Here is a 9,581-nt window from a genome sequence, read left to right on the forward strand (position 1 = left end):
AAATAAATGTTCAATTTTACGTGGCACTTTACGCATATCAAGAGAAGACAACAAACTTTTTCATGTTTTACCCATAGTATTTATTATTCATTTCAAATCATTTTCTCAAATCTAATAAAATATGCATCAATTAACATGTGTATCATGGTAAATTATACACTTCATTTATTATTTCTTAAAGGCGTGAAAAGTCAAAAGGTGCCAAGTAAAAGTGAACGGGGAGTATTTTTAGCTTCAATTTCAAATATTTTTCTACTTTTTCAACTCAGTATTATTTGAAATGTGATAAATAGAACAAGCTTGACAAAACGCAGCATAATTTTTTTATGGGAAAGTGAATACAATGTTGGTTCAATGGTTGGCGAAATCAGTTACAGTGTAAAAATGAACAGTGACAGATACAAAAGAGGTATGTCCGTCAAAGAACCAACTTAACAGTTGAAGTGCTAAAATAACTTTAAGATGAGAGTGGGTTTCACTCGTCATATATTTTTTTTTTTACTTGGAACTTAGAAGGTCAAATAATTAGAAATATATGCTAAAAGGTTATTATAATTTTTATGTTTGCTTGAAAATTTGAGAAGTAAAGGGAAAGGTAGGAGAATATAAGGTAACGGATAAATAATACTACTACTTATTACTTGGTAAAGAAGGCCAGGAGAAAGTGAAATAGAAGTAGATGAACTTAAATGCAGAAATGTATAAATTTTATTTTCCTTCCAATCATACTAAATAAAATAGAATTAGTCTTCATATTTCTTCTCAGTAAAGTAAAAATTTATCGTTTTTTCCCACACTCTTTTATTTCGTAAATCTAGATATTGTGGAACAATTGAAAGTGGACTGTAATATTGCCTAAAAGTTGTTAGAGTGGTTTTAGTATGCAAAAAATTAGTTTTCTTGATTAGTGATCCCTATTATATGTAATATAAGATTGAAGTTAGTTCAGTTGACTCAAAAAGAATTTCTTGGTATCCTGTTAAAACTAAACACTAGGTCCGTCATTGATGAGTTTTGAGCTAGAGGAAGATGAGACTTAGAGAAAAGGGAGAGGAAACTTCTAGAGAGAAAGTGAATCTGATTATATTCTGTTCAACTATGCAGAGAAATGTATTGTACATCACTTATGTAAATATTACAACTAACCATCTCTACTAACCGCCAATACACATGCCTCATCCAACTAAGCACCTATCTAACAAGCTAACTAACTTTACTTTTAGAATAATATAAGTTAAATAACTAAATATGAGATCATTTCAAGCAACTTGTTTCTACATTCCCAACTTAGATAGCATTTTGAATGTTGTTGATGTCCCAAGGCTTTGTCAGAATATCATCTAGCTACTCTTGGCTATATGTGTTGTTTTGATCAAACCTTCTTGTATCTTCTCTATGATGAAGCGATATGGTATATAGGATTTACTGCTATCTATAAAGTAGCCTTATTGTTACAATAAAACTCCATTGGCAGCTTTACATCCACCTTTAACTCCTTCAACAACTCATGTAACCACATTAGTTTAGCCACTATATATGTCATGCTCTTTTACTCAAGTTTTGCTGAGCTTTTAGATATAGTGCTTTGCTTCTTTGCCTTCCAAAAAATGAGTGAGGTTCCTAGATTGATACAAAATCTTATAACTGACTTTCTAGACATAAGACATGGAGTCCAATCTGAATCACAAAATGCTTCTACTTTCTCTGCACGTAGAGTTGACATCAGAAGCCCAAGTCCAGATTTATTCTTAACATACTTTAATGCATGTAGGGTAGCTTAATAGTAAGACCTCTTAGGTGCATGCATGAACTTGCTCAAGCACTATACTGTATATGCAATGTCAGGTATTGTCATTGTTAAATACAATAACTTATCAATCAACATTTAAAAACTGCTCTTGTCCTTTAAAAGTTCATTAGAAACACCTACTTTCACAAGTTCATCAAACTCTGTACTAGTGAGCTTTAAGTTATATTCCATTGGGGTCTCCTTAGGTTTTGAACTTGAGAGACTTGCTTCTGAAATTATTTCCAGAGCATATTTCCTTTGGGACATTAGAATTCTCCCACTTGATATGGTAAATTCAATTCCCAGGAAATATCTTAGTTATCCAATATCCTTCAACTTAAATTTCTTATATAATGCAGCCTTAGCTGCTTGAGTTTCCTCCAGATCATTACTTGTGAAAAGTAAATCATCTACATAGATAGCTATACACACAAATTTTTCATTAGGGATTCTAGTAAACAGTGAGTAGTCATGTCTGCTCTACTAGAAATCAGATTTTACTAGGCTTGTGTCAGTTTCAAGTTCCATTGCTAAAAGCATGTTTTAAGCCATATATGAATTTGAATAATATATATGCCACGTTCTTGCCCCCTCCCCCTCCCCCCGGGCTGCCAAATTCCTGAGTCAGAGTCATGTAAACTTCTTTATCAAGATTATCATTCAAAAAAGTATTGTGAACATTCCTTTTAAAGATAGGACAGTACTTAAGGGCTGCAATAGCTAAGATAGTTCTCATAGTGCTAATTTTGGCTATAAGAGAAAAGGTATATCATGAAAATCAATGCAATGTATCCCTTAGCAACTAACCTAACTTTGAACCTCTTACCTGACCATTAGCATTGTATTTGATTTTTTTATACCCACGTACATCCTATAGGCACTTTGCCAGGAAGCAAGTCAACTACTTTCTAAGTGTGGTTTGGTTTAGGGCTTCTATCTCAAGCTTCATTTTTTGAACTGACCTGTCATCCTCAATGGCTTGGAAATAAGAAGAGGACTTAGTGTCTAAAGAAAAAGTGGCAAAGAAAGACTAAAAGTGAGAGAAAGATGAAAATAAGACACATATTGTTGTATATGATAGGGTGAAGAAAATATGGAAGGTAGAGGAGAATGAACATAGTTTGTCAACCAAAATAATGTCACGACCCAAAATCACACTTAGTCGTAATGACACCTAACCCAACCCGCTAGGTAAGACCAACGGAGTAAGTCACTTCTATAAATAGAGACCAAAAAAGATAATGAATAAAATAGCTAAAAGAGTTCAATTCAACCATCCTACGGATAGTACAAGTCACAAGCTACAAAGAATAAGAGTACAACTCCAGTTTGAGGAAAGATACATCATCTATTTGAAATCTACATAAATAGAGATATAAATGCTAAACTACCATGAACAAATGGTAACTTATATATGGAGTGCAGGTACGTCTTCAATGTTAGACCCACGAACTCCTCAGCCGCTCATCGCTTAATATCTGCACGCACGGTACATGAGTGTAGTATGAGTAAAACCGACCTCATGTACTCAGTTAGTATCTTGACTAACCTCAGTGAAGTAGTGACGAGATTTTTAAGTTAAAAGATACTCACTAATATAACATGTGCAGTTAAATTGTAGTAGAGAGAACAATTAAAAATAACAATGTAGATAAAACAAACACGAGAAATAGTGAAATGATTAACTAAAAGGAATAACGACCGGGTTCCTCAATATCACAAATCAACCCTTTTCTTAACAATTCAAGTCGAGAAGTTAAGGCAATAACCACTGACAACATCGTTAACCCATGAATTCATAATAAGAGGAATGTGTTCAAGATATCAATTCAAATGGCACGACAACACCATTCGTGCATTTATCTCATCCTCACCAAGTGTATGTATGTATGTATGTATGTTAAATCAAATGGCACATCAACACCCTTAGTGCATTTATCTCATCCTCACCAAGCATATGTATAACAGGACCAACAAAGTAGAAGGAATACCACTAATAGTAACAACGAAGTAGAAGGTACATAGATAACAATAACAAATAAAGCAGAAGCATATGGTTAATGATAACACACAAGGTAGGAGGCACACAAGTAATAATGGCAAATAAGGTAGGAGAACCTAGATTTCAATAACTAACAAGGTATAAGGCTTAGATAAAATATTAATAAATAAGCGAAAATATAGATGTAAGTATAACAAACAAGAAAAAAAACATAAATGTAACAATAATAAACAGATGGATAGAACAATAACAAATAAGGTAGAAAGCAAAGACGTAACAACATCAAGAAGATAAAAGCATAGATGCAGCCCGATCCATATACATACATACATAAATATATATATATATATATATATATATATATATGTAAGGAATTAATACAGTATAATACATGTTTCTCATCCTCGTCTGCACGAAAATACTCTTCGTGCCATGAACTCTCGTCCTCATAGTATAATGTAAAAATAATTGCACGGCATTATCCTTCATGCTTTTACTCTCATCCTCACATTATAATGTAAAACAATTGCACGACATTACCATTCGTTCTTTTACTCTCATCCTCACATAATAATATAATAACAAGCACGAAAATACCCTTCATGCAATAATAATGATAATATCAAGAAGCACAGAAACACCCTTCATGCAATAATAATGATAATATCAAGAAGCACAGAAACACCCTTTATGCATAAATCACTCTTCCTCACAAGCACGAAAATACCCTTCGTGCAATTCACTCTTCCTCACCAAGCATATACATATCAACAACAAGAAAGGTAGCAAGCATGAATAACATCAAGAAGAGTAATTAAGCAAAATATACCACGTAAACGATAATTACAACTTTTGCACCAATAAACAAATTAATAAACTTCAAGAAACCTATTGTTCAAGTATCTCAACAAAAGCTCAAACATGATCTTCAACATAAGTATGGAACCCAAGTTTCTCAAGAAGAGGGACATAGACATGTATTCAAGATTTAAGTATTGTTACGACCGAATTTACCACATCAACAGTCTCTCGAAAAGTCTATCATATTTAATCAAGTTGTAATAAGATGAAGTTTAGTCTCTAACGTTGATATTTGTGTTCATATTAATACAGAAATCAAGTAAAACATGAGGCAAAAAAATCACAAGGTTCAACAAGGCACAAAGAATCATATAATCTACCCCGAGCATGGATAATCCTGGCACTTGCACATACGCTCGTCACCTCGCATATGCATCAGCTCCGCATGTAGCAAATAATATTATTTTATTAGGAAAGATTCTCCGAGCTAAGCTAGGGAAGATATTTACCTCAAACAAGTTAAATTAATATTTTAAAATTCCTTTTCACGTGTATGAACCTCCGAACGGCTCAAATCTAGCCAAAATAACTCAATAACATCAAACAATGCCATAGGAATCAAACCCAAACGATAAAGGTCGAATCTTTAATCAAATACTCAAAGTTAACCCAAAAGGTTAACTCGAGCTCGTACCCTTGAACTCGACAAAACTCATAAATCCCGAACTCATTCCAATACGAGTCCAAATATACAAGTTTTATCGAATTCGAAAAATCCGAATTGGGGTTGAAATCTCTATTTTTCATCTTAGAAAAGTTTCTAAAATCCTCAAAATACACTTTCTTATCTTTCAAGCCAAATCCTTTTTTTCTTTAAGATTCCTTGATTTAGAGCCAAAATCAATGATAGATTCATGTTATAATCATAAATTCGAGTTAGGTTTACTTACCCCAATGAAGCAGATGAAAACTATCTCAAAAATTGCCTCTTTGTAACGACCTGACCTGTCCTTTTGACATTTAGCATTTTATCCAATGGTTTGAGACTTTTCATATGGTGTATTAAGACTTGCGTGTATCAGTGGTTTTGATTTTCAAGTGGTTCAGGATTGTTATAGAAGAATAATTCTCAACTAGGAAGCTTTAAGTTGGAAAAGTTGACCAAGTTTAACTTTTGTGTATTTGACCCGTAATAATATTTTGATAGTTTCTATAGGTTTGTATGATAATTTTGGACTTATACATATGTCCGAAATTAAATTCGGAGCTTCCTATGTTGATTTAGCTTTTTTGCCGAAAGTTGGCAATTTTAAGGTTTAGAAATTCCCTAAGTTTGACTTTATGGCTATCAGGCTTGGATTTTGGTTTCAGAGCTTCGAATAGGTCTGTTTTATCATGTGAAACTTGTCTGCAAAATTTGATGTCATTCTGAGTTGGTTTGATAAGAATCAGACGCTTGGTTGTGTTTCTTGCGATTTTTGAGTTTATTGTAATTTTCTTCTTGTGTTTTGGTGTCTGATTCGTGATTCCGGATATTATTTTGGCATTTTGATCGCGCGAGTGAGTTTGTAAGATTTTTTTAGACTTGTGTGGATATTTTGTATGGAGTCTTGAGGGCTCGGGTGAGTTTCAGACGTGTTTCAGATTGGGTTGGTCATGTTTCATAGTTGCTGGTGCTGGGCAGATGTTGCAGGTCTCGCAAATGCGAGACACTGTTCGTATTTGCAAACCTCACATTTTCGATGTGGGGATCGCATTTTCAAGGTGGGTTGGGGGACTATAAATGTTGCTTTTGCGAACTTTGGATCGCATTTGCGATCTGGGCTTCTGGACAGGGACGGTCGTATTTGTGATCAATTGATCGATTTTATGGAAGGGGCAAACTTTTCAAATGCGAAGTCCTTGTCGAATTTGCGGTCAATTGATCGCATTTGTGGAAGGGAAAAGTTTGCAAATGTGAAGTCCTTGTCGTATTTGCGACATCCCCTGAGTTTAGCATGCGTCACTTTTGCGATGAATTTGTCGCATTTGCGGGGTTCGCATTTGCGACATTCGCAGTTGGACAAAAGGTTGGGATTTAGCTTCATTTATCTCATTTTGAGCCCTAGACTCGGTGGGAGGCAATTTTGAGGAGATATTTTCATACAAAACTATCGGTTAAGTGATTTTGATCAATTTTTTATTACATAACATGATTGTTTATGAGATTTGAAGTGAAATTTTGGAGATTTTTGACTATGTTTTGAAAAACAAAAATTTGAGATTTGAGAGTCGAATTGGACTCGGATTTAAAAACCAAACACATATTTGGACTCTTGGGGCTATGGTAGTCAAGATCTACCATTCGACTTGGGGTTTGACCGGGCAGGCCCGGGATTGACTTTTGTTAACTTTGGGGAAATGTATACATATCATAACTTTATTAATCGAAATTGTTTTCCCTTGCACTAATTCATATTATTAAGTCATTTTTTGTTAGATTTGAGTTATGCGAAGGTAAATTTTAAAGGAAAAACTATTTTTGAGTGTTGATTTGGCCTAATTGAGGTAAGTATCTTACATAACTTTGTGTGGGAAAAATTACCCCATAAGATTTGGTCTATTTGCACTATTTGTAATATGTGAAAAGACGTGTACGAGGTGACGAGTATGTGCATGAGCTTATGTGTGGTAATTGACCAGATTAGACTTTTAGGCTATTAATATGCCTTGAATTGAAGTTGTTATTATATGAAGCTCATTCATTGTTGATTTACTTTTCGTACTCTTATGCTATTGTTATTGTTTTTATACTCATTGTTGTTGAGCCGTGGGCTATGTATTATTGTGGCATATGGGCATGTGGTGTGCGGTTGATTGTTGTGTTATGACTGAGATGCGCATGCAACGATAGAAGGGTGGTGTGTATATTGATGCGCATGCGGCGAGATAGGGAGGGGGGATACTTATGTGTGTGGTGCAAGTAAGGGGAAATACTTCATTGTGATGCATGCGCGGCGAGATAAGGGGCTAAATCACGTGTGATGGTAGGCTAGGAACTCGTGTTTTAGCTACATTTTATACTCTAATTACTACATTTTGATTGTATTTGAGCCTAATTGTTCGTACTTTGTACTTATTATGTGTGTTATGTTGTATAGGATGTGATTTCGAGTTGAGAAGCAAGTCTAGAGAAAAAGTGGATAAATTGGAGATTTAAAGTCTGAGTAGAAGTCCAAAGAATTAAGTTGGGATCGTGTTCGAGGCTTGAGGACCAAGTCTGGATGTTAAAAATTGAGAAAAAAAATTAATCTGGAAAAATTACACTACTGCGGTGCAGGGCACCTAGTGCAAAATTCCTGCAGAGTTGAAAAACCTACTCTTTGAACTTTCCCATTGGCACACCGCATGGGGTGACGCATGGGCCCACCTGTGTAATTTTCTTAGAATGTTTTCTTACTTCAGCTTGGAAAGGATAGTTTCGTCCGGGATCGTTCCTACAGGGTATAAATACATCAAAAATACGATGTTTAGAGGACTTTTGACCAACGGAATATTGGAAGAGCGTTGGAGATTCAAAGCACAAGGATTCATCATTCTTTCCTCAACTCAACACCCGAGTTTGGATTGAATTCATGTTTTTTTATTCTTCAACTTATTTGTGATAACTTTCTCCATGATTATGAAGTAGTTTACTTTAGGATTTGGCGGATATGGTATTTTGATTGATGTATATGGATTTTAACTCTAGTTCTTTGCATGAATTCGTTTATGGAGCTTTAAATTGATTGCAAGTTTATTCACCGAATTATTTAATCGAAAGATAAATATTTTGGGTGATTATCCTTGCATTATCTAGTTTGGTTTCATTTATTGATTCTTTTAAGTAAGAAAGAGCTTGTTGATTTGTTGATTAAATTAAGTTACGAGAATATTCGAGAGACGTTTTTCTAAAAACTAGTCCATTAACGTGTTCTTGCATATCTTCATAATGCTTTATATTAGTTCACCTCGTAGGATAAGATTTAATCGAGAGAGTAGTCTTGGCTATACGACTGAACTAATCATCGAGTGAATTCGTGAGAATCATTAGAACATTAGAGTGAATTGAACTACAATTTGATCCCGAATTGCTATCTTGCACTTATCCTATCATGGCCCTTATTTCTCCCACTGATATTTCTGTGTTGATCATTTCTTGTTCTCCCTAATCAATAGTTAATTGCTTAGTTTTAATAGTTAATTTTAGTGATGATCATTCAAATTAAAGTATTAAGCATCTTAAATAGCATTAAACCAGAAATTACTTGAACATTAGTTAAATCTAATATGTGGAGATGATAATTAAACTGTACTATATTTGGCTAGCGAGCATCAATTTTGTATTGTGTTTTGCGCTCGACAAATTTTGGCGCTATTACCAAGGATTGACAATCAATAGTGTTTGAAATAGTTTTTGGTGCTAATTTAGTAATTAATTTTTTTATTATTATTACTCAAAATTCTTTCATCTGTGTGCATGCAACATGCTAAGTTCATTGGTGTATGACTTGATCCTCTTCAAAGGAATTGGTATTATACAACGAGGAATTAGACAATCACCTGTGATAGTTAAGAAAAGAGAATGAATCAAATAGATCATTCTTGGGTAAGACTTCGACTCAAGATAAAATGACAAACAACGAGAATGATGGAGTAGACTTAGCTGCAAGAGAGGCAGCACAACATACAAAACAAGCTGCATGGTTAGTAGATAAAGCAACCCTTAGAGCTGCTGATGAGACTGTCAAAGAGTATGAGGGTCGAAGATTCAATCTAAATCGACCCCTAGTTGAACACCAGTTTGAAAATGTAGCCCCCAAGTTTGAAAGAGAACTAGGTGGCTATGCCAGACCAATCTTCAATCAGAGATTGTCAAGTGTAAGACCTCCACCTGTAGCAGCTAATACTTTTGAGTTGAAGCAAGGCTTGCTTAAAACCATCCAAAACAACTATGTCTTTAGAGGGAAG

Source organism: Nicotiana tabacum, chromosome 7 (genome assembly GCF_000715075.1).
Source record: "Nicotiana tabacum cultivar K326 chromosome 7, ASM71507v2, whole genome shotgun sequence".
In the NCBI taxonomy this organism is placed as follows: Eukaryota; Viridiplantae; Streptophyta; class Magnoliopsida; order Solanales; family Solanaceae; genus Nicotiana; species Nicotiana tabacum.